This window comes from Erythrolamprus reginae, chromosome 3 (assembly GCF_031021105.1).
Source record: "Erythrolamprus reginae isolate rEryReg1 chromosome 3, rEryReg1.hap1, whole genome shotgun sequence".
Lineage (NCBI taxonomy): Eukaryota > Metazoa > Chordata > Lepidosauria > Squamata > Dipsadidae > Erythrolamprus > Erythrolamprus reginae.
Window position 1 is genome coordinate 183,271,845 of NC_091952.1, and position 26,006 is coordinate 183,297,850.

The 26,006-nt window shown below is 38.2% G+C and overlaps 1 long non-coding RNA gene across 1 annotated transcript in view; it reads left to right on the plus strand.

The window, feature by feature from the left end:
* The window catches only part of LOC139164813 (uncharacterized), a 185,663-nt gene that overhangs the window by 112,046 nt on the left and 47,611 nt on the right, over positions 1-26,006 (plus strand). The window contains exon 3 of the long non-coding RNA XR_011558701.1: positions 5,818-6,039. This is a non-coding gene — a long non-coding RNA (uncharacterized lncRNA). The remainder of the gene's footprint in view (positions 1-5,817; positions 6,040-26,006) is intronic.

Genomic DNA, 26,006 nt, shown 5'->3' on the forward strand with positions numbered 1-26,006 from the left:
GTTGTATGTCTTCTACCAAGGTGTGAATAAATTAAAAACACCACAGTAAATCCATACCATAAGATGCCAGTGGTATTTAGCAGCCCCCTACAAATACTAACATATACTAAATAACTAAGACAAGACAGCATACCAATCATACATATTTAAAACAATGTGCTGTGATTATGACTGACTATCAAAAACAAAACAGGAATTAAACTTGACGCTGCTCGGATTAATAAGCAGGACTGTATCTCAGTTTTCAAAATACAGTACTCATTATTTTGGCTTGATTTTAAACCCCAGTTGTATTGGGTGGCGGGAATAGCACAACTCCATAGTTGAATTTATGTTGTAGTTTTTTGGAGAAAGAAGTAAAGGAAGATTAAGATTCTTCTTTCCTTCCATGAAATAATGGAAGTGCAAAACAGTGTTAAATTCATACCAGTAGAATGCAATAATTGCCTAACTGCTATATTGATTCCATAAGATCCTTTTTTTCTCAAAAGGACCCCCTTAAAATCCACCATTTGTTACTATATGAGTTGTTTTTAGAGTAATGTTAAAAGCCAAATGAAACATTTAGACGTTTCCACTTACAGACTTCTCTTTATAAATATGTTTTGGAATTCTTATCTTCAGAACAATTCTCAGTGTATTCAGGAGTGTTCTGCTCTATGACTGAGTCATTTACTTGACCTCAGGCAAACCTAGTTATACTTACACAAGCTATATATGTTCTGTAATAGAATTCAGGACTAAAAAAAATGTTCCAGAATTCGATCATCTTAAATTTCCGCAGTATTAAAAGAAGATATGAGTGAAAATAAGGACACTTATATGACTGAGTGCTCTTTACTGAGGCTGTGTCTGTAATTCTTCCATGTTTCACTCTATTTTAGCATTTCAAAAGCTCTAGGGATATTTATTACCCTGTTTAGTTCTTGACCATGAGTAAACAATGATTAATGTGATTTTAAATTGTAAGTGTTTAAATGTTTTTTGGGATAATTAACTATATGTAGCTAATACATTTTTAATAGTTGGAGAATGTCCTTGTGTAATTGGAGGTGGTATTCACTTACCTTCCCTACTGGTTCACAAATCTGAGCACATGCACTGCCTACACAGCCTCGAAAATGTGGATAAATGGGATGTCATTACAGTCAACCCTACTTATTCACCTGAACTGGATAGAACAGGCTGAATACCACCTCTGTGTGTATTGCATCATGGAACACAGAGGTCCCAACTTTTTGGAACTCAGGGTCCACTAAATTCACAATTTTATATCCCGCGGATCACTAATATAATCTGCTTAATAACTGGCTTGGTGGGCGTGGCTAGGTGGTCACGTGACTGGGTGGGCATGACCAGCTTGATGTCACTCACATCGAGGGGCACCTCGCCCGCCTCTACTTGCCCCTCTCTTGCCAGCCACTCCTCACCTGCCTGCCCGGGCTTATTTGTACCCCAATAGGAAGCATTTGTTGGAGCTAAGCAGTCACCACGAATGTTAACAAAATGGGTGGCTCAGTTCAAATTGGATCTAACCAAGAAGGAGGCTCAGCAGAAGCACCTCACTGAGGACTACGAGCATAGTTGGAATTTCTGTCCCGTTCTGATCCACACAGAAAGACCCTGACAAACTTTCATTGCACGTATCCGCCCCAGCTGAATCAGGGGTATTCATTCTCTGATTCAGTGCAATATTAAAAAATTCAAATAATTTTTCTGCGGACCACCAAAATTTTCTCGCAGACCACCAGTGGTCCACGGACCATCAGTTGGTGACCATTGGTCTACCAAATATTTTTTGTGGCTTGCTACAGAAAGAACAGCTACATTGTCAGAGGTGCTCATCAGGCAGTGCAACATCTTAAAACCTACACATGGAGCTTAAGATTTGTAATCAGCAACAGTATGAGTTTCCTTCTTGAAATGTAGTTTTGAGTTCATGCTTTGAATTTAGGCAAGAAGTGGCTTAAACATGGATTCTATTACAGTGGTACCTCTACCTAAGAATGCCTCTACTTATATACTTTTCTATACTTTACTTTTCTATACATATACTTTTGCGTTCAAGATTTTTTTTGCCTCTTCTCAAGAACCATTTTCCAAACCTGAGCCTTCGAAACTGTAACCAGAAAAGGCAGGGAGAAGCTTCTGTGGGGCCTCTCTTGGAATCTCCTGGGAGGAAACAGGGCCAGAAAAGGCAGGGAGAAGCCTCTGTGGGGCTTCTCTAGAAATCTCCTGGGAGGAAACAGGGCCGGAAAAGGCAGGGAGACGCCTCCATGGGGCCTCTCTAGGAATCTCCTGGGATGAAACAGGGGCTCCACCCTCCTGTGGTTATCCCAATCGCACACATTATTTGCTTTTACATTGATTCCTATGGGAAAAATTGCTTCTTCTTACAAAATTTTCTACTTAAGAACCTGATCACAGAACAAATTAAGTTCGTAAGTAGAGGTACCACTGTATTTACTCTGCATTTAAGTAAAAAAATATTCTATGATCTTAGACCAGGGATGTCAAACACATGTTGTCACATTGTTGTCACATGATGTATCACAACTTTCACCACTGGCTAAAATGGGGGTGGGGGTATGACACAGCCAGTCCACCGGCTGCACGTTTGACACACCTGACTTAATCCTTTGTTTGTGAATTTTGGAGTGAGCTTGATAAGTTGTGCCTTCATGGATATCCCCCCAGAGTTTTCTTGGAAACCATGTGGAAGTGCTTAGTCATTGCCTTCTTCTATGTTTTCTTGATTTTTCACTCTGTATATACCTTGTGGTCTCCTGTTCAAATATCTTGCTGTTTTCCAAAAGTATATCTTCTGCTCTTTTCCTTTTTTTCATCAAGCTCATCATGACTTTATGCTATCTTTCTAGATATAAGGGAAAAGGAGATATGGCTTTTTTTTGTCCTTTCCTCTCTTACTATATCCCTGTTGAACAATTCTGTATTGATTTTTAGCTTCACTACAGAAAATATATGTCCCCGTATATCTTTTTCCCAACGAAGATAACCCAAAGGGAGCAATGAAAGTTGAGAAATCTTTCTTCTTTCACAATTACAGCCCTAGGAAATTGCTTTGTATAAAGCAAAAATAATATAAAAAAAACACCCTTTAAATGCCAAAGAGGTTCAAAATTGTAATCATCTGTCTGATAGGCATAAAATATACAATGAAATAGTTGTCATTTCTCTTGCACCATTTCTAGATTTTTTTGTGTAGGAAAATGTTTATGGGAATGGATATTTTCCTGCTTCTGATACCTATAGGGGAAATTCTTTCTAGGTTTTGCTTATTCTGTTCTTTGTTTTTTTGCTTTTGCTTTTGAGTTAGAATAAAATTTTAGTTGTGTTGTCTCTCACATTCATTTCATAAACAACTTAAATTATTTTCATCCCAAGCTATTTTTGTAAGTTCTTATATTTTAAAAAAAGATGTAAATGAAATCCTTATGCATTAGCACTGGCCAATTTCAAGGAGTCAGTAATTTTTATCATGTGATACTATATCTTTTTACCATACCGTACAGTTGATAAAGAGGCAGAACTTTTAAAAAGGAGAATTGGTTCATAATCACAAAAAGGACCAAATCATTGCTGGGATTCACATATAAAACCTGAACCTTCAGCTGGGATGAAGAAACTACCAGTTCTGTTTTCTTTCACATTTTTATATGTTAATTCTCAATTTACTGCTATTCCATACACTGATTCTTTGAGGAGAAAGATGAAGCTTTTCATTAAACAAATTAAGGCAGTACTGCTTATTTTTTCATTGTCATGAAGTTGATCATGAGGTGCTACTGTTACAGATATGAGCAAATTTTCCAGAGAATAGGGATAGGTATATCGAAAGCACACCGTAGGACCTTCCTAGCATACCTCGTACTGAGATGGGAGGCAAACAAATTTAATAAATAAATAAAAATAATTTCCAACAAATCTTTATGGACTACATTCTGAGTTCAATACACAAACATGGAGGCACCAAGTAAAAGAGCATTTGACCATCCAATACGTCAGACAAAAGATTTTCCTTAGTGTAAGGTTCTGCATGCTTTTCAGTAGTAACAAAGGTGGGTTCCTTAATTTAGATATTTTTTATTAATTTTTTAAAATATAAGACAAAACAAGACAAACAACATTTAACATGTAGAGGAGCTATCACTGCTCCACTAAGTATAGAAGTCTTACTACTACAAAAAAGAATAACTGATTATAATTAAATCAATACAGAAAGATAAAAATTGTTAGTAACATATCTCTTAATATACTACCATGGTATAAAATCATTTCTTTTATATAAGGTTCTGTATGCTCTTCAGTAGTAACAAAGGTGGGTTCCTAATGGTTTGGATCGGTTCTATAGAACTGTTAGTAACATGGCAACCTGGCTCGCTGGAACTGTCAATGACCCAGGTCTGCCACACACCCAAGTCTGTTCTCTAGGTGTCGCCATAAGCACCGCCATCTTGTTTTTTTGCTTCTGCACATGCGCAAAAGTATTGTTTTATCACTGCGCATATGTGTGTGTGCATATGCAGGGTGTGCAACATGTATGCAGCACATCGCTGAGCGAAATGGCAGTAGCAGAATCCAAAACCCCTGAGTAGGAACAACACATCATTATGTGTGGGCAAACTATAGTTAAATTCAAGTCTAAGACTGGTTAAAAGTTAATGATTCAAGTCCTAACTAAGGACCTAAGAACTATTAAGATAGTGTCTAAGAATATAGGCAGCTTGAGAAGGGTGGACTTTTGTAGAATTGGGCTGTTCAGGTCTGATAAATTACATATTTCTACATATTGAGGAAGCCCTTTAGATATTGCTCCAAGGGCTTCAAACAAAAATGGTATAGCAAAAGATTTGTTTTTCCAAACATTCAACTTTGATCTGCAAGTCCCAATATTTATCTCTGGCTGGCCCCTGAGTGGGATGGGAATGGAGATGCTCCAATATCCTTCCCCCGGGAGTGGGGAGGGAATGGAGATTTTGCAGTATCCTTCCCCTGCCACGCCCACCAAGCCACACCCACGGAACTGGTAGGGAATTTTTTTAAAATATCATGTCTCAAAGTATTTGCATTAAAACCCAAATACTGCTAAGGATAATGCTTATCTGGCAATTGCAGGGAGGGGCAGCAGTTAACCCTGGTTTCCCTATAATTCCCACCCACCCTGGACTTTTCATAGTGCAGCTAGATGCAACAAAATTCCTCCCATCTGTTTAAGTATGAGGTTTTTTAAAAGTTTTCTAAAACTCTTATGGGAAAGGTGAAGTGGTGGACATGACCTGTCAGACAACAGCCATTCCTATGGGACCCTAGTTTCCCATGGTTACTTAAATAAATTTCAAGTATGATTCTCTTTGTCAGTTATCCCCTCTGCATTAACAGAACCCACTACTTTCAGATTGGCTATCTTTTTTGTTTTTCGTGGCCAACACAATTCCATAAACTCAATTGCAACTTTGTTTTATTTATTGCAAGTACAAACAGATTTCTATTATGTGAGCTCTGCTGTAGACTCGCCATTTCCTGTTTTGCTTCCTTAATTTTTTTAAAAAAGTTTATTTTTTTGGGATGCCTCCAGTTTGGTTCTTGAGAATGGATTTCATAAGCATTTGTATATATTATATTCCATTATCCTGAAATAATTCCGTAATTCTTCTGGCCTGCATCCCGTTTCCCATGTTCATGCTATTCAATCAATGTCTGAATTGCAGTAGCATCAAATGGTACTGTGTACAGATGAACATGTAGCGTTGGAAAGTGTTGTCTTATTTCATTTCTCCTCCTTTTCCCCTCTCTTAGCAATTAATGAAAACACTTTGGAGGAGGAGAGCCGGTGCAGGGAAAGGGGGTCTGTCTAGACTTCCAAACAGTTTCCCTTTCCTGACCAAGGCAGATCATATTTCCTTCCTAAGGAACATGGCTGTGAAGTCACCGTTTTGTTTTTGACCTTGGTCTTCCTGCAAATGTTTGAATCAAACTCTGATTGTAAAGAATGATTCAAGGCACATAAACATTTAAAAGGTGAGTGAATGTACGTATCCTCTTTTCTTGCCATGTGTGAGAAAGAGGTTTCTTGAATTTAATAGTGGGGAAGACAAATATTTTGAACTAATGCCTGCCTGAATTTAATGGCAAATTTAAAAATGTATGGCGCAATTCAAACTTTTTTCATTTTTGGGGGAACTTTGTAACTTATGGCTGTTCTATATAACAGCTCTGTTCCAGTCTGAAATCATCTCCAGACTTCTGTGGTTCCATGTCATTGGCTGCATATAGAATTAAGCCCATTTATTTCTATTTCAGGTATAGCATGTTTGAAACTGCATTGAAACTACTCTTTTCTTTGCATTGCTAGGATTTATGGACAGTGCAATGCCCCATTTGTGGAAATATTTGCCTCGCAATGCCACCAATACTAAGCTAGGAGTTCTTTCAATAGGAAAGGTAGTCTCAATGGCTTTTCCAGTTCGCCTTGATAGGAAATGCTTGGAAATGTATTGATTACCTCTGGGACCGCCTTCTGCCGCACGAATCCCAGCAACCAGTTAGGTCCCACAGAGTTGGCCTTCTCCGGGTCCCGTCGACTAAACAATGCCGTTCGGCGGGACCCAGGGGAAGAGCCTTCTCTGTGGCGGCCCCAGCCCTCTGGAACCAACTCCCCCCAGATATCAGAATTGCCCCCACCCTCCTTGCCTTTCGTAAGCTCCTTAACACCCACCTCTGTCGTCAGGCATGGGGGAATTGAGATATCCCCTTCCCTTATAAAAAAATTATGCATGGTATGTCTGTATGTATGATTGGTCTCTTAAATTGGGGTTCCTTTTAAAATTAACTTAAATATTAGATTTGTTTATATTGTTTTATTACTGTTGTTAGCCACCCTGAGTCTGCAGAGAGGGGCGGCATACAAATTTGAATAATAATAATAATAATAATAATAATAATAGTAATAATAATAATAATTCATGTGATCTGGCAAAATGAGTGACATGTTTAAGTGCTTGCTTTTGTTTTCCTTTTGTGTGGTGTGAGAAGGAAGAGATTTTTGTTACTTCAGTAAATTGTTGAGTCTTGAGGCAGTGCAATGACTGAATTAGGCTCTTACTCCTTTTTCATTGGAATTAGATAAGCACAGAAGGGAAAACAAGAGTGAATGGGTTTTTGTAAGATCTGGGAATGAAAACAATAGCAGGATGATGTTTGTTTGGGATCTTAAGTAAGTTATGAGTAACATTTACTGGTACTTTCAATAAATTAAATACTGTAAATACATCTCTACATTGGCATAGCACAGCTTCTTCCAGGCTGTGGCCCACTACCAGGCTGCGGCCTGTTCATAACAGGGCTGTGCGTGAGTGGGTGAGTGTGGGTGTGAGGGGTGGCTACTTGCATTTGCCTATGAAACTTCCTTTACACAGCATCGGGCGCATGTTCCTGCTGCTCACACAAATGAAACCGTGTGCGTTTCAATGCTCCTGCTTGCCACTCACAGGGAACTACCCCCCGCTTCCCACCCAGCTGCCAAGCCAGAAAGGTTGGGGACTGCTCGCATAACAGCAAAAATGTAAACATGGAAAATAATAAATTTGATGAACAGGTCATTTCATCAATCATTCTGCAGTGTGATGCCACAACTTTTGCTGAAATGTACACAATACATTTGGTTCTTAATTGTGGTATGATTAAATTGATATTTGCCTTACAGAGTGAGTCCCAATGTTGTGAGAACTTAGATGACTATTGATTTGTCTTTTTCCCCACAAATAGTGCAACTTGTGAGTTAATGTATTTTTTTTTGCTGTATAAGACGCACCAGAGTATTAGTTTTGGGGAAGGAAAACAAGGATAAAAGGCCTCTCCTTCCCAGCAATTTGCCAAACAGCAAACAGCACAGATAATATACAGTTTGCTGTGTACTTCCGTGCATGTGTGCCTGACACACAGAAATTATAAAGAATTCGAGAAATTATGGCAGTATTTAAGAAAGTTTTCTTAAATGTAATCACATGAACTCCTCCCAATTATTTAAATAGATCTACTCCAAACACGACTAAGTCAGGATTTAACTCAGCCACCTTATCTTAATATTAAACAGGAAACTGCTACATTTGAGATTATACTTGTACAGATCTTTAAAACTTATGTGGCTTTCTGGAAGTATACATTATTCTCTATTACTTAAAATAAGATACAATAGCACTGGGCCTCTTCAGGTCAAGCATTTATTTTAAAAATTTTCTTCATTTTGTTAAGTTGTCTGAAACGATAATAAAGCAGTCTTTAAAAATAAATCTAATAATTTGACATTCTATAGACATCTATAGTTATTGACTTACCTCGTTGCTCCAGATTCAGCAACTGATTAGCACAACAAAATAAAATCCTGCTTCTGCCTCTTGCTCCCAGTTTGCTTTCTTGCAGCTAAAGCTGCACTTTAATTTCACTTTAATTTTAGTACAGCCTCAGTCAGCTGAGAGTCGGGAAGCTGATAACGAGTTGCTTGGCTTAACAGGCTCTGTTCTGTTTGCTGCAAGGAAGTAAATTACTGGGAGTCAGAGGCCAAAGGGTGGAGTTGGCTGGGTAGATGGGGACTATACTCAGTGTATAAGACACACCCAAGTTTTCACCCTCTTGTTGGGGGTAAAACCAGGAGTGGGCTACTGCCCGGACTGGGGGGGGGGGGTGAATGCAGTAGGGTAGTGAAAATGGAGCTCCATCCCAGAGCACCCAATTTGCACTGAAAGATGTTGAAAGAAAATGCATGGCACAGTGTGGTAGTAAACATTTTGGTAGCCTTTCACTGGGTAAAATCGTGTGTCTTATACCCCAAGAAGTATGGTACCCGCAGCTGAAAAAAGTAGTTGTGACCAAGCAGATATGAGGCAGAAAAACGGTGGGTCCAGCTAATTGATAAGAATGTGAATGCAATTTTTTTTGTGGGAGCTCTCATCTATCAAAATAAGCTTTTCATCTTAATTGTTTTCAGTAGGCTGAGTCCTAGAAAAAAAGGGGTAGGATAAAAAGAGCTTAGGATCAGTGTGCTTCCCAAAAACAATACTGTATTGAAATGAACCTAAGCAGAACAATGAAGTGAAAAGATGGTAAGGGAGCATCTGACTACCTTGGACAAGTCTTTTGGCTCAGGTCAGTTACCTCTGAGAGTCTTGAAGGAGTTTTCAGGTGTCATCTCAGAATCTTTCTGGGATCTTTGATAAATCAGGGAGGATTGACATAGGGTTTAAAAGAATAAATGTTCTCCTTTCTTCAAAAAGGGGAGAATGTGAACCTGAGTAACTACAAATCATTTAGCTTGAGTTGATACAAGGAAAACCATTCGGACAGGTTATTCAACATTTGGTATGTGAGCATTTAAGGAAAATGCATTGTGTGCAGAAACCAGCATAGATTTATCAAATATATGTCCTGCCAAGCCAACTTGATCTCCTTTTTTGATAGAGTACTCACTTTAGTTGACTATAAAAATACATTTGCATTCAGCAAAGTCTCCCATGAGATTCTAGAAGAGAAGATAACAGGATGTGAATTGAACCACACTGCCATTTTTATCCAAGGAATGAATGCTAATTGTTTGGTGTCAATTGTGTTTCAAGTGTTAAGTGGCACCCAAAGAATTGCAGTTTGGGCCCTCTCTTGTTTAATATGTTTTTAAATTGCTTAGATAAAGGGTTAGAAAATATGATTATCAAATGCACAAGTAATATGGAGACAATGGGAATAGTAAATGTTCTGGACCTGGGCTGGGATCGGGCTGACTGTTGCAATAATAATAGATTTACAGGCTGATAATTTTCAAAATAACATTTCTTTTATTCTTTCCACTTTGGATCTCGTCATTACAGCTCCGGCATGGAACATTCAACTCTTACAGACTAAATTTCGAAGTTATAAGTCTTTCTAATTAACAAGCTGTCTACTTCAAAACATCTTCTTATCTCTGAGTCAGGTTCACACTGTTAAAAAGCACTTTATCATGCAATAGAAACACATATTCGGAGAGATTACATAAATGACCATCTTGGTTTTCTTGTTCTTGAAATCTGGAAGTGATGTAATTAGTTAATTAATTTACACACTCTGAAATAGCCTATTAAAACCTCTTACCCCCAATTTTGTCCTTTTTTTCTGCAACCTTCTGAACTTTGGATTTAACCAAGAGCTGTCTTCTAAACTTCCACCATCAGAAGAGACTTGACTCTGCATACTTTTTGTCAGATGGCTGTTCTGTTTCACTTTCCTCGCTAACTTTCCCCACATCTCTTAAATCAGGGTAATTGACAGCTTCTACATCATCTTCATCTTTGGAATCTGAGAATTCTAAAGGCTGACAAAAACACACACACAACAGTAAATATCTGAGAAAACCTGGGTCAAAATTCAGGAGAAAGTAGCTCATGAAAGGCCTGGTAGAATGCAGTATTGCAGTCTGGCTCTGCCAACTGCCATGACTTCGATCCTGACCAGCTCAAGGTTAACTTAGCCTTCCAACCTTCTGAGGTTGGTAAAATGAGGACCAAGATTGTTGGGGGCAATATGCTGACTCTGCAAACTGCTTAGAGAGAGCTTTAAAGCACTGTGAAGCAGTATATAAGTCTAAGCCCTATTGCTATTGCTTTTTTAGTAAAAGGTGTTAATTTAATTTAAAAGGTGTTAGCAGATGGACCCCTGATTTTTCTAAATGAGTATGAAGTTTGGGGCATGGTATGTTTTGCCTGACAAAAGATAAATTAAAGTTCTATATAACTCTGAAAAACGGGAAGACAGAAAAACAGTTACTAAGAATTGTTCCATAAAACTAGTAAAACATTTTGCATTTAGATTACCAAGAAGGAAATTTTAGCTTGTCATCTGAAAAAATGTCTAATGTTACTTGTTCAGCAATAGAATACACTGTTTAAGAATCAGTGGACTGTCTCTATGGAAATACAGTGATACCTCATCTTATGAACCCCTCTTCATACGAACTTTTCGTAATACGAACCCGGTGCTTAAGATTTTTTTGCCTCTTCTTATGAACTATTTTCACCTTACAAACCCGAGCCATCACCGCCAAGATGCCCCCGCCTCTGTACTTCTGTTGTCAGCCGAAGCGTGGGGATTTCCCTGAGGTTCCCCTCGCTGGGATTCAAAGCACCACCAGCAAAAATGAAGGGAATCTCTTCATTTTTGCCGGCACTGCTTCGGCTGGCAACAGAAGTCTGGAGGTGGGGTTTCCCAGCGAGGGGAGCCTCAGAGGAATCCCCGCACTTCGGCTGACAATGGAAGAGGTGGCACAAGGCAAAAGGGGTGATTTTGGGATGGGGTTGCACGCATTATTTGCTTTTACATTGATTCCCATGGGGAAATTTGCTTCGTCTTACAAACATTTCATCTTATGAACTTGGTCACGGAACGAATTAAGTTCTTAAGATGAGGTATCACTGTATTTAAAGATACATTGATACCATCTTTTAGGTTACTATGGGGCTGGGTTTCAAGAGCATGATTTCAAAGTTCTTTCCGATCCTGAAATTGATTCTATGAAACAGGAATCCTTTTTATTTAGAGCAGTGATTTTCAACCTTTCTTGAGCCGCGGCATATTTTTTACATTTACAAAACCCTGGGGCACATTGAGCGGGGGGGGGGGGGGGGTGTGCTAAAAAAAGTTTGGACAAAAAATTCTCTCTCTCTCTTCCTCCCTTTCATTCTATTTGTCTCTCCCTCCCTCTTTCTCCCTCTTTCTTCCTTCCTCTCCTTTTTGCTCTCTTTCTCTCTCCCTCCCTACCTCCCTCTATGTCTTTCACTCTCTCCTTCCCTCCCTCTTTTTCTTTCTCTCTCTTGCTTTCTCTCTCTCTCTTTCTCTCTTTTTCTCTCTTGCTTTCTTTTTCTTGTTCTCTTTCTCTCTCTTGCTTTCTCTCTCTCTTGTTCTTTCTCTCTCACTCATTCACTCTTTCTCTCTCTTGCTTTCTTTCTTTCTCCCTCTCTTTCTTTCTTTCTCTCTCTGAGCTTCGCGGCACACCTGACCATGTCTCGCGGCACACTAGTGTGCCACGGCACACTGGTTGAAAAACACTGATTTAGAGTATGTCTAACAACGTTTACCAACTTCTGTTAATGATAAGAGACAGTGACTTACAATTCCAACATCTTAATAAGATTTATGGCAGAAAAGAAGTAAAATTCAATATTGCTGATAATACCATAACTAAAATTGGTGGCTATATTTTTTGGATTCAAACTAAAGAGCAGGGTAATAAATATAATTATATGTATTTCTGTAAGTCCAAAACTATACTGAAGGCTAGCAGACACATTCCCTCTCCCCAGAGCCTGGGTTGATCTTTCTTCCTTTAAATGTATAAATACTATAATCTTTTTAACCTTGTCATCTGTCTTATTGGATAGGCCCCATGGTACTATATCTAATAATGTATGTTTATTAATTAATCTCCTCTGTTCAATTGAGTGCAGAATCATTATTTCTCAACAGATGCCTTGGGGGGGAAAATGGTACTTAGTCCAATTCCAGAGAAGTATCTTTTGTGGCTGGTGATATTGAAGATCTTGAAAAGACGGAGAAGAATTAATTTGGTTATCCTCAGTGCTGCTTAAATTTGTTTGGATAGTGCTGCGGTTTTAACTAGTATCATTTCAATATAAAGAATTAATGTGACTGAACGTTAGTAGCAAATGGCATTATTGTGTAATAATTAATTACTGCCAATCATTTGTCACAGAAATCCAGGTACATAATTTGGGGCAACACTTTTTGATCTTTATTGTGATTTGACAGTTTGCCTATCATAATCGCTTACATATTTTGTTTTCTCACAGAAAACAAAAGTATTAACTTTTAATACTTGGAAGCTGTAGCAACACATTCTTTTAAGAATAAAATGCTCTATCAGAAATTAATGGTAATAGTTTTCCAATAATAATAAAAAAACAATTATTGCTGGATAAGAGTGCCAGTATTTGAGCTTTGAACTTGCGTAATTCACAGAAGAAGTTATTAGAAACTGTAATTAGTATAATTTCGCTAAGAATCAGTATATATTCTGTTCTGAATCAATACATCTTCTGAGGTTACTGTGCAAAAATAGAGCTGTAAAATAACAGAAACATAGATATCCTATAATTGTCAAATATTTGTCAAATATTATTTGTCAAATATTTGTTTGTCAAATATTATTCTGCTAGATTTTTCTATAAAATTGAAACATAGAATATTAGTTTCCTTTTGATACTAATCAGTTTCCTCAAGACTAGATAAATCAGGTAATTAAAAGTGATCAACTTAATCACTGAGCTTGGTTTTAAAAATCTATAATTGTGATGGATTTCTAATGCTGAAAGTGATTATCGAAAGAAGACTGACAATAACTCATATTAGAGGTAATTCTGGAGTGAATATGGCAAGATGAATGTACATGTAAGTATGGTATTGACTTGATCCAGATACTCAAGCATACAATCTGTGATTCTAGGCTTCTATATGATTGTACATATAGCCCATGTAAATGATGAAAAAGAACCATTTACATGGCCTATACGTACAATCATACATACTGTAGATGCAGCAGTGCAGAACAAACACAAAAAACTGTGTAAGAAACACTAAAAGTGTTCTCTTTCTTTGACCATAGGCTATTCAGTGTGATCCCTTTGGTAACAGCTTTAGGAATTTAGTTCCATTGAAGTTGAATGAATTAAAACCCAGAGGCCGACAGGGCATTGTAAAATATTTTGGCAAAAGTTAGATTGCTTTTCTTAACTATTTAACATGGGATTTGGATAAGTAGGTTAATCAATCAGGACATTCATCTGTTCTTTTTGTAGTCCTTTTAATAGAACTTTAAAGTTTATTTTAATAATTTATTATCTGTTGTTTAGATTTCAGAGTGGTAAAAACAGTGGGTGGTAAAAATAATGAAGATGTCATTGAAAATGTCAATTATGCAGAAATTGTGCAGAAACATAACGAATGAATAAAATCTCCCAGATAATAATCTACACTATCAGATAAAAGAGGAGAAAATAAAGGCGAACACTTTTAGAAGAACCTTAGACTTTGTGTTACTATTAATTTCTTAATATTTTTGCTGTTGCAATAGTTATATGACATTTATGCAAATTTATTTTCATTGCTGTTCTCTGTAATGTCATACATAAAGTGGCAACTTTAAAAAATCCTTCTGTTGTTTGGTGAAAATCTACTTTCTGTCTTTCGTGTCTTGACATTTATAATATTTCATTGGTGTGGTTAGATAGCTGGTAGTTGCCTCATTGTAGAACAGCACCATTGCTTCCACCAAACCCACTTCCTTCAGCTAAAGAGCCCATGAAGCAGGTGCAGAAAACATCAATCAGAAAACTCAGTTTGTGCACCATTTGGAACAGGTGCATGAGGGCTCCTTGTTTCCACTAGATGACAGCCAGATTGCATCACTGGGAATGTTACATGCTGACAGTTTTAAAAGAAGAGTGCAATGTAGAGTTGGCTTCCTGGAGGTCCTTCTGTTCTTATTTTTGGTGACGGGAGGAACCTGATGTAAGGAAAAAAGAGAAAGCCCAGAATAATAATTTGGAATAAGTTCATAAAGTATTTGCTTTATGAAGGAAGTCACAGTGGAAGACAAAAAATTACAAATCCCAAATTTGTTATTTAGCAGTAGCCAATACTTTTTATTTACTAAGTAATATACCCAAGAATCATCTTAGAACATGGAATAAAATATACTGCTCAAAAAAATAAAGGGAACACTCAAAGAACACATCCTAAATCTGAATGAATGAAATATTCTCATTGAATACTTTGTTCTGTACAGAGTTGAATGTGCACAACAGCTTGTGAAATTGATTGTCAATCAGTGTTGCTTCCTAAGTGGACAGTTTGATTTCACAGAAGTTTGATTTACTTGGAGTTATATTGTGTTCTTTAAGTGTTCCCTTTATTTCTTTTGAGCAGCGTATATTCTCACAAATGAAGGTGAATATAGGTGTCCCAAGATAATGAAGATGGGCTCCAGCATGAGTCCAAAAACTCCGATAACAAACCTCTAGTCCAGGTGACCGACCCAGATTGGATCCTGCAAAATATATTCTAATAGTTAAAGTGACATTCAAAATGTTCAGTGTATGAATAGTATCATATGTTTCTGTATGTATTGAATGTATGTGTGTGAGAGACAATTACTGCAGATGGATTATTTAATTTCCTTCTTTTATATTGCACTGACTTTTACTCTCAAGATTTGTCAAATTCACACAGGGTCGGGTTCTTTTTACCTTTCCTTCTGGTGCACATTGCACCGTTTTGCATGTGTGCATGCTAAACTCAAGCACCTGCATGCCCCCTTGTGCTATTTTACTTATGTGCATGTTCAGAGGGACAATTTTACTTCTGCGCATGCTCAGAGAGCTGAAAAATTGCAAAAAATTACCCAAAAAAAGATGGTGGTGCACACAGACCAGAAGCGACAGCACCGGAGCCAGCCCGCCAAAATTGCATCATTGGCGGGCCTCTACCAGATCTTGAACCCTGGACCGCACTGGTAGGAGCCCACTTCTGAATTCACATGATTATGTATTTTATTTCTGTAGCTCAAAGTAATAAAAAAGGGCAAATATTGACCTTACTTATAGCAGGATTGAAAAAAAATCACATTCAGGCTTTTATCATTCATTTCAAAGTATGCTTACTCTAGACTCAGGGATGGGCTGCTATCCGGAACGCTAAATTGGGCTCTCCACCGCGGCTTGTGAGTGCTAGCAGGACCAATGTGATTTTTCTTTTGCACCTGTATAGGTAGTAAAATCGTGCACAGAGCTGCAGGTGTGCCTGTATTTTGGCATGTGCGGAAGCTAAAAAAACCTCCCTGAAACACGGGCGCACCTGTGGCTCGGTGCGCGATTTTGCTACCTCCACAGGTGCAGAAGCAAAATCGTGTTGGCCCCGCAAGCACTTACGAGCCATGGCGGTGAGCGCAATTTAGCGTTCTGGCTCGTAGCACACCGCTGCTTCTTTTCTAGTTTAGGTCTTCTCATTTTATAGATGTACATCCATCTGCAATAAGATCTGATCTCTATATGCTTCTAGTGATGTTTGGAACTCAGTAAAGTTGCCTTTGGATATTAAATAGGTTCATGTTCATGTAAACCCCCCCCCCAACAAAATATTAGCTTGTTTCCTGCTTCATCAGCTATCTTAGTTATCTCAATTGCTCAATTTCTCCATAGGGAGAATAAAAGCAAAACAGACTGGTTGATGTATCAGGAAAGGCTTAAAGGGGGAAAAAATATTTTCCGGGATTAATATTATTAGTCAGAACATGAAAGAAAAGGATTGGCTTGTGTTTGGAAAGGAAGACTTTTCTGACAAGTGTGACCTATGTTGAGCTGCTGTCTTTGAAATTAAGACTGCCTTTAATGTTCATCAGGTGTCAACATGGTATTCAACTTCCTTTCAAGATAGGAAATTCAGCTTTGCAGTTCTAGCATCTTACATTCAACAAATGAATTTATTCATAGTCTTTAGCAGTTGTACTTCAAGACTTCAAAGGGCACCAAAAGTTGAAAAATATCATATTTTTATATTTTTACCATTAAAGTTATGGAAAGTCAAAACATGGTTTATTTATTTTAACAGCTCAAGAAAAAGAACTTGGATTTTGGTTTCTGGAGATAACTAATGGAGCTTTGCTTCAGCCTTCTGCTGCTGAAATTTGTTTCACTCAGTTTAGGTGAGCTAGTAGGAAACATTTTGAACGTTAGAAAAAAAAAAGCAACATGGTTCAAACTACACTAGTTGTTATCCCAAACTGTCCTCACAGCCTTGCTCATTACTTCCCATCTTTATTGGCTTTATGATTAGTGATGGGCGAACCCAATGGTGTTTGGGTTTGGCAAGTTTGGCCGAATTTTACGCAAAATTCGGCTGAACCCGAACCAAACCTGAACCCAAATGGGGAATCCCTCCCACGAAGAGATTCCGGAGCCGGAGCATTGACATCACCGGCAGGTTGCTAAGGACACCAAGGTGATCACCATGGAATCCAGGAAGTGATCACCTTGGCATCCTTAGCAACCTGCCGGTGACATCAAAGCTCCAAATGCCAAACATGATCCCGAACTTTGCCCGAAGTTTGGAAAAATTTCAGGTTCGTGTTCAGCATACCGAAAACCGCAAAATTCGGTACGGACCCGAATTGTGCAGGTTCAGTTCGCCCATCACTATATATGATCTCTGTAGATTGATAATAGCCATATAAAAAGACAGAATTGTTCCTTCCCACCATAAAATTAAACAAAGAGAAAGAGTCTAAAGACAGTGATTCCATGCAAACCCACACCCTGTAGAGAACAAGGTGGGTGTAAATTATGAAGAACATAAGGAATTGGGCCATACATAATGTTTTATTTAAATCCATAACAATAATATCAATAAATACTAAAAGTTTACCACATAAACAAATCTCTGATGTTTTCCCCTCAACTAGACTTCCTTCCTTCCTTCCTTCCTTCCTTCCTTCCTTCCTTCCTTCCTTCCTTCCTTCCTTCCTTCCTTCCTTCCGCCTGTATAAGTCCCTGCAGTTTTCTCGGAAAGAAAAAAATTCCCTATTGCATGCTTCCTAGGTTTGAGAGAGGGTGACTGGCTCAAGGTCACTCCTCTGGCTTTATTCATCAGATGGGAGTATAATTCCCAGTTTACAGCCTGATGCCTTAACCACTCCACTAATCTGGTTCAGGTTATTTATTATTGTCTTCTAGCAACTGGATAGATTGGTAACATTCTACCTAGCAAATAAAACTCTTCTGATTTTCACTTCTTTGTTATCTTTGTTTCAGTTTTGTGGGTTACATGTGTTGTATTCAATCTGTCAATAAAACATCAGGGTTTTCTTTTGGATATACAGTGGTACTTCTACCTACAAATGCCTCTACTTACAAACTTTTCTAGATAAGAACCAAATGTTCAAGATTTTTTTGCCTCTTCTCAAGAACCATTTTCCACTTACAAACCCAAGCCTCCGAAACTATAACCAGAAAAAGCAGGGAGAAGCCTCCATGGGGCCTCTTTAGGAATCTCCTGGGAGGAAACAGGCCCTCCACCCTCCCTGGGGTTTCCCCTATCACACACATTACCTGCTTTTACATTGATTCCTATGGGAAAAATTGCTTCTACTTAAGAACGTTTCTACTTAAGAACATGGTCACAGAATGAATTAAGTTTGTAAATAGAGGTACCACTGCAGTGGTTAAATTACCTCTGAGTTCTGAACGTCCCCCAAATACTGGAAGATTAGATAAGTAGATTTATTACAGGTTATAAGGAATCCTACCACTGAAGAGGTTCTAAAGGCAGCCAGGAATCCTATTATATAAATGTGTTAACAGTCTCATATTTCAATCCTTGGTTTCTTCCTTCTGCCATTTTGAATCCATAGCCATTTTCTGGCCTTGAAGGGTTCCGCTACCTGTCACTTATTTGCAAAATGGCCTTTTCTGCAGGTCTCATTAATGAACTTTCACTTTTCACATCAAATTATTATTTTAAAAACTAAACCGTACATCCCACGGTTCTTTAACACATGGTGTCTCACACACACACACACACACTGATTTTACTGGGGATTTTCACTTAGAAGCCTTGAATCAAACCCCACAGATGGTAGCTTTGCTCCATTAGCTGCAGCCATTTGGGATGCAGTAAAATCTGCTTTGGTAGCTCATGGTCATTTAAATTAAAAGCAGTCCTCGGTGACTTTTGCAGGATATGGTGTGAAAGGTGGAAATAGGTGGGTCCTATTCTTTTTAATATGTTTGTGAGTGACATAGGGGAAGGTTTGGTAGGGAAGGTTTGCCTATTTGCCGATGACTCTAAAGTGTGCAATAGGGTTGATATTCCTGGAGGGGTCTGTAATATGGTAAATGATTTAGCTTTACTAGATAAATGGTCAAAGCAATGGAAACTGCAGTTTAATGTTTCCAAATGTAAAATAATGCACTTGGGGAAAAGGAATCCTCAATCTGAGTATTGTATTGGCAGTTCTGTGTTAGCAAAAACTTCAGAAGAGAAGGATTTAGGGGTAGTGATTTCTGACAGTCTCAAAATGGGTGAGCAGTCTGGTTGGGCAGTAGGAAAAGCAAGTAGGATGCTTGGCTGCATAGCTAGAGGTATAACAAGCAGGAAGAGGGAGATTGTGATCCCCTTATATAGAGCGCTGGTGAGACCACATTTGGAGTGTTCAGTTCTGGAGACCTCACCTACAAAAAGATATTGACAAAATTGAACGGGTCCAAAGACGGGCTAAGGAATGGTGGAAAGTCTTAAGCATAAAACGTATCAGGAAAGACTTAATGAACTCAATCTGTATAGTCTGGAGGACAGAAGGAAAAGGGGGGATATGATCGAAACGTTTAAATATGTTAAAGGGTTAAATAAGGTTCAGGAGGGAAGTGAACACAAGAACAGGGGGACACAATCTGAAGTTAGTTGGGGGAAAGATCAAAAGCAATGTGAGAAAATATTATTTCACTGAAAGAGTAGTAGATCCTTGGAACAAACTTCCAGCAGACGTGGTTGGTAAATCCACAGTAAATGAATTTAAACATGCGTGGGATAAACATATATCCATTGTAAGATAAAATACAGGATATAGTATAAGGGCAGACTAGATGGACCATGAGGTCTTTTTCTGCCGTCAGTCTTCTATGTTTCTATGTTTCTAGAGAAGTCTGTCTCTCCTGATTTGGAGACTGTTTTACCTTTTGTTTCCAAATGATTGCTTTTGGTACTTGTTAATCAGGCAGGTCAAGTTGTCATCCTAAAGATTTTTTAAAAATCTAAATGGATCAAAATATCTATTCCTTCTTGCAAATATTAAAGTGGGCTATTATAAAATCCTTCCTTTAAAGCAATCCATAACAACCAAATAAAGCGAAAAGGTTTGTCTGTGTTATCTTTGGCAGAAGTTCATGGCCGACCATCACAACTGCACTGCGGTCAAAACAAGAGAAGGAGGAGGAGGGCTATGTATCAAGGAGGTTAAAAGGTTCTGTGTAACTTTTTTATTGTTTAATATCTTTAGCTCAGCTTTTCAGTGCTACAGAGTTTGGAATGTTTTGTTTAAAGAACACGATTTAACTTTAACACGATGTTCTCATTTGTTGCTCTGAATAGCATTTTTTTGAAGAGATTACCCATAATTTATATTAAGATAATAATGTTCCAAAACTGTACTTCAAATTTAAAAACATGCAAGACTATACACCCCTCCCAAAAAAAGCAAACAAAACCCCAACACCAGATGTTCTTATACATTACCTAACCACTACTATCAAATCCAGCTCTTTTTAGGATATTTTCCCCTTTGATAACATTGTCACAGCCTCAGTTCATATCTGTTATCTCTAATATTTTGCCCACCAATTTCTTCCAGGATCTTCTCCATTGAGTATTCAGCTAGGGGTAATGGAGGGTGAGAAAAGAACCTAAATGCTTTTAGATGAAGAGCAGAGAATGTGACCCATAGGTTGAAGAAGATAATTATGATCTATTTATATGTGTATCCCTGTGAACAAATGAACTTAAAGCGTATTTCTTGATCCACCTGTATTAAGTGATAAAAAGATGCTTCATTGATATACAATTAAACTCATAAATGTAGTTTTACTTATAAAGCTTGGATTCAAAGATGTGTTTTTTTTTTTTTAAAAGATATTTTTATTAAGAGCCAAAGCTTATGATGTATACAAAAAAGAGAAAAAACAATACATAGGAAAAAAGAGAAACACCCCCCCCCCCCACTCACACAAACAAACATATATACATATACAGTGGTACCTCTACTTAAGAATGCCTCTACTTAAGAACTTTTCTAGATAAGAACTGGGTGTTCGAGATTTTTTTGCCTCTTCTTAAGAACCATTTTCTACTTAAAAACCCGCGCCCAGAAAAATTTCCCAGGGCATTTGGGAGCAGCACGAAGACCCGGCCATTTTCCTGCCATTCCCCCTTTAATCCCGGTCATCTGGGCTGCCATAGGAGCCTTTTGGTGGTACTTAAGGAGTCTTTGGAAGTCCAGCGTGAATGAAGCCTTTTCCTATCTCTGGGTGCTTGAACAGCGAATAAACCTCTGCCAGTGACCAGAGAAAAGAAACAATTCCTTCGCTTAGGCAGCCAAGGAGTCACCACGGCGAAGGAAAGGCGCCGGCTATAAAGTGAGCAAGCGAGAGGAGAGCAGAGCCCTTCAGAATGGAAAGGAAGAGGCAGCTGGTAGCAACAGCAGCATCCAGTGTATGGGAGGCAGTGTATGGGAGGCAGCCTCGTGCCAGGTGTATTGGAGGTGCTATTTCTCCTTGCCGCCTCAGAGTCCCTCTTTCCTTTTTTTTAAGCCTTAAAGTTTTGGATTTTTTTGATTCACCTCACCTCACCTTCTTCCTTCGGCAGCGACTGTCCTCCTCCTCCTCTTCCTCCCACCCAAATTCCGAGCTTTTATTTTTTTCCTAATGGGTTTGCATGCATTATTTGCTTTTACATTGATTCCTATGGGAAAAATTGCTTCTACTTAAGAATGTTTCTACTTAAGAACCTGGTTACGGAACTCATTAAGTTCTTAAGTAGAGGTACCACTGTATAACTAAAGCATCTTACAACTCTGCATACCTAAACCAGAAAGAGAAAAACATCACAGTTCTTTTGTATCTTCCTTTCATACATCAATACTCATTGTCTAATTTAGGCAGTTATACGTATCGTTTTATTTTTGTATTTCAAAAATTTAACGTCTCATTCTAATAGTGGTAGTAATATCTCCCCAAAACAATGTTGATTATCGATTATAATTCTCCTTTCATTTTTATTCAATATCCACCCGCATTATTCATTATTCATTACATTCATTATTCATTACATTCATTATTCACCTTCATCTTTTATTCAATATATTACCATTGTCTATAAATTCTTATTTAGATTACCTCTATACTACTTATCTTGTTTTATTTTATTTTTCTTGTCCAACCAATCATACAGTTTCTCCCAGATTTTATGGAAATCTGTTTCTTCCTTGTCCTTTATTTGCATAGTTAACCTATTCGTCTCTGCTGCTTTTAATATCTTGTTTATAACCATTAAGTTAGTGGGGGCTGTTTCTTTTTTCCATAGCTGTGCTTATGAAATTCTTATAGCTGTCATTATGTGTATAATTTTTGTTTATGCTTTGGTCCATGATGCCTAGGAGGAACATTTCGGGGTTTAAGTCTAATTTAACTAATGTAATTTCGGATAGACTCCAATAGTTTTCCTTCCAATAGGTCTTGGTTTCCAATAGGTATTTGCTTCCAATAGGTCTTGACTACCGGGCACACCCACTACAGATGGTAGTATGTGCCCAGTTCTGTTTTACACTTCCAACACTTTGCAGATAATTTATTATTATTATTATTATTATTATTATTATTATTATTATTATTATTATTATTATTTATTATTTAGTAGATTTGTATGCCGCTCCTTTCCGTAGACTTGGGGCGGCTCACAATACAATAAAAACAGTTTATAACAAATCTAATAATTTACAATTTAAAATATTAAAAAAACCCATTATTAAACAGACATACACACAAGTATACCATACATAAATTGTATAGGCCCGGGGGAGATATCTCAGTTCCCCCATGCCTGATGACAAAGGTGGGTTTTAAGGAGTGTGCGACAGGTGAGGAGGGTAGGGGCAGTTCTAATCTCTGGGGGGAGCTGGTTCCAGAGAGTCGGGGCCGCCACAGAGAAGGCTCTTCCCCTGGGGCCCGCCAACCGACATTGTTTAGTTGACGGGACCCGGAGAAGGGTCTTTTGCCAACGTTGTCGGAGAGAGATGCCAATGACAATTTTTTTTATAAACTTTCTCTTTGTATGCTGGAGAGAAAAGTTATGTATGTAACACATGCTGATAATTGTAATGGGAAATACAAGAAGGAAACCTTAAAATTAAAAGTTAAATTAGGAAAAATACAAGTTAATTATGAGAATCTCATAGGAGATTTAATTTCAAAATGGACACAACAAAAACAGCAGCAGTGCTGGTAGTCATTGATAAGTACATTACAGACTTAATAGAAAATGTATACTGAATCAATCAAAGCACAATAAGGTTGTAGTTGCACTGTCTATTAAAAAGAAAATTAAATACAGGGGGAAATGGTATAAAAATGGAATTATTTTGCTGTTTACCATATCATTACTTCAGCATGAGTTGTGTGCTTATATGTTACAAAACAAGGTTTTAAATATATTATGTCAATTATTGTCTTTGTAAAGCTCCCTCTAAATTATTAAGTAGATGGGGCATTTTTAAGAACGTATACACTTCTTTGTAATCTTGGTTAAACAACAATTCATAAAAATCATAATATTAAAACTCTCCTCATACATGTTATTCATGGAGGTTTCTGTGAAGTTCATTATACTTATTTGTTACATTTATGTCTAGTGCCTTGTTTAGGGTCAACTTGTCTCATTTTATTTTCACAACAGTGAATTCAAGTAGATGAAGCAATGAGCTTGTAACTGAAGCACTCACCAAAGCAGTTTCGTGTTTGACAGAATATTTGAATCTTTGTGTCTACACTATATTGGCTTTAAGACCCTTCTCATGTTGGGCTAGAAGAAAAGCTGTACCTACAGTAATACACTATTAGAGAGTGCAGAAAGGGAAAGGTGAGTGTCAGAGGAACCTATAAAAGATTAGGATTAGGAAGTGGATTTAACCATTTTTGGCCAAGGTGATAGATATGTCCTTACCTATGAATATCCTTTAAGTGTAACAGACAAGCAACCTTTTTTTATATAATACCTATGCACGGTAGATATACAAAGTTGCACAATCCCATTAAAATGTCAGGTTTTTTAGATATAAATAAAATCAGACCAAGATACATTACTTCAGAACTTTTGCCATCCTTAACATATAAGATGAATTTATTTGGTTGAATTTTAAAATGGAAAATAACAATATAAATAAAGTGGCTGCATAAAGATGCATGCACTTAAACTAATATTTTGTTGAAGCACCTTTTGATTTTATGATAGCGTTCAGTCTTTTGGGGAAGCAGTCTATCAACATGGCACATTTTGTGGGCGTGGGAATCTTGGCACACTCTTCCTTGCAAAAGTGTTCCAAATCTGTCAGACTACAGAGGCATCTTCTGTGCATAGCCTTCTTCAGGTCACTCCCCAGATTTTCCATTGGATTTGGGTCTGGGCTCTGGTTGGCCATTCATAAAATTTGATCATCTTCTGGTGAAGGCAATCTTTCCTTGATATGGCGATATGCTTTGGGCTGTTGTCATGTTGAAAGGTGAACATTATCTTCAATGTTTTAGCAGAGGCCTGGAGGTTTTGTGCCAAAATTGACTGATATTTTGAACTGTTTGTGATTCCCTCCACCTTGACTGAATCCCCAGTAACAGCTGGAAAAAAGCATCCCTGAAGCAAATGCTTTCACCAGCATGTTTAACTGTGAGTATGGTGTGCTTTGGGTAATGCAAGTGATTTTGCCTCAAACATTCTTTTTGGAATGAAAGCCAAAAAATTAAGTTAAAGTTTCATCAGACGATACAGGGTGCATTCCAAAAATAATGCAATAATTTTTTAAAAAGTAATTTACTGAACAGATTTGCAGAAATGCTTAAAATTCTTCAAAGTACTGTCCTTGGGCCTCTACACATTTTTTTTCCTGCGACTCTGCCTTGACCGGTATGTGCCCTGGAAGGTGTCTTCGGGGACCTCTCGCAAGGTCTTCATCAAGGTTGATTGGATCTCTTCTATGGACAAAAAATGGGTTCCTTTCAGGGCTGCCTTAATTTGAGGGAACAAAAAGAAGTCTGCTGGGGCAACATCAGGACTATAAGGGGGTGGGGGAAGCGTTGGCACCTGTTGTTTGGTCAGGAACCCACGGACTCATAGCGCGTTGTGGCAGGAGTTGCCAGGTAGCAGAGATGTCTTTCCTCATCCTGATGACCCTTTTTCAGAGTCTTTTCAGCACATCTACATAGTAGGCAACATTAACTGTCTGTCCTTGAGGAACAAACTCCTTATGGACCACTCCTTTACTGTCAAAAAAAGACAACGAGCATTGTTTTCACTTTTGATTTGCTCATTCTTGCCTTTTTCAGCTTGGGGGACTGGTTGGTGTGCCACTCAGAGCTTTGGCTTTTTTTTCTGGGTTGTATTCAAAAACCCAGGTTTCATCACCAGTGATGACGTTGTCCAGATAATCAGGTTCAATTCCTATATGTTGCAAAAGTTCACTTGAAATTTCTGCTCGGTTGGTCTTTTGGTCGTCTGGCAACTCTTTGGGCCTGAGTTTGGTGCACACTTTCCTCATTGCTAAATCTTCAGTAACAATGTGAAACACAACAGTAGATGGCAAGTTCAGTTCATTGGCAACCATCTTGATACTCAATCGACAGTCAGAATCCAACAATTGTCGAACACGAGCCACATTGTTGTCGGTTTTGTTGGTTGACGGCCACCCATAATGTTGTTCGGTGTGAACCTCTTCCCGACCCTCCTTAAAGGCCTTTAACCACCTCGAAACTTGTGAGAAGGACAGAGCAGAGTCCCCGTAAGCCTCACGAATCCATTTTGTTAGTCTCCTCAAGAGATTTTTTTCAATTTAGCACAAAACTTAATCGCATAACATTGCTCGATCGTTGATTCCATTTTTTTCGTGACACGGTTGGCGCACAGAGGTTTACCATAACTGACGTCCTGCCGCTTCCACAGCTTGGAGAGCACTGAGACTGGTTTTGTGGCAAAGCTTTGCCTCCCCCTCCTACTCCAAGCGCTTTGGTCCCACTCCGAGCAATAGGAGTGGCACAGGAAATTCAATTGCATTACTTTTGGAACGCACCTTCTGACTGATATCTTGCAATGAGATCCCTTTGACGTTTTGTAAACTCTTTGCAGACCTTGGCTGTAAGAGG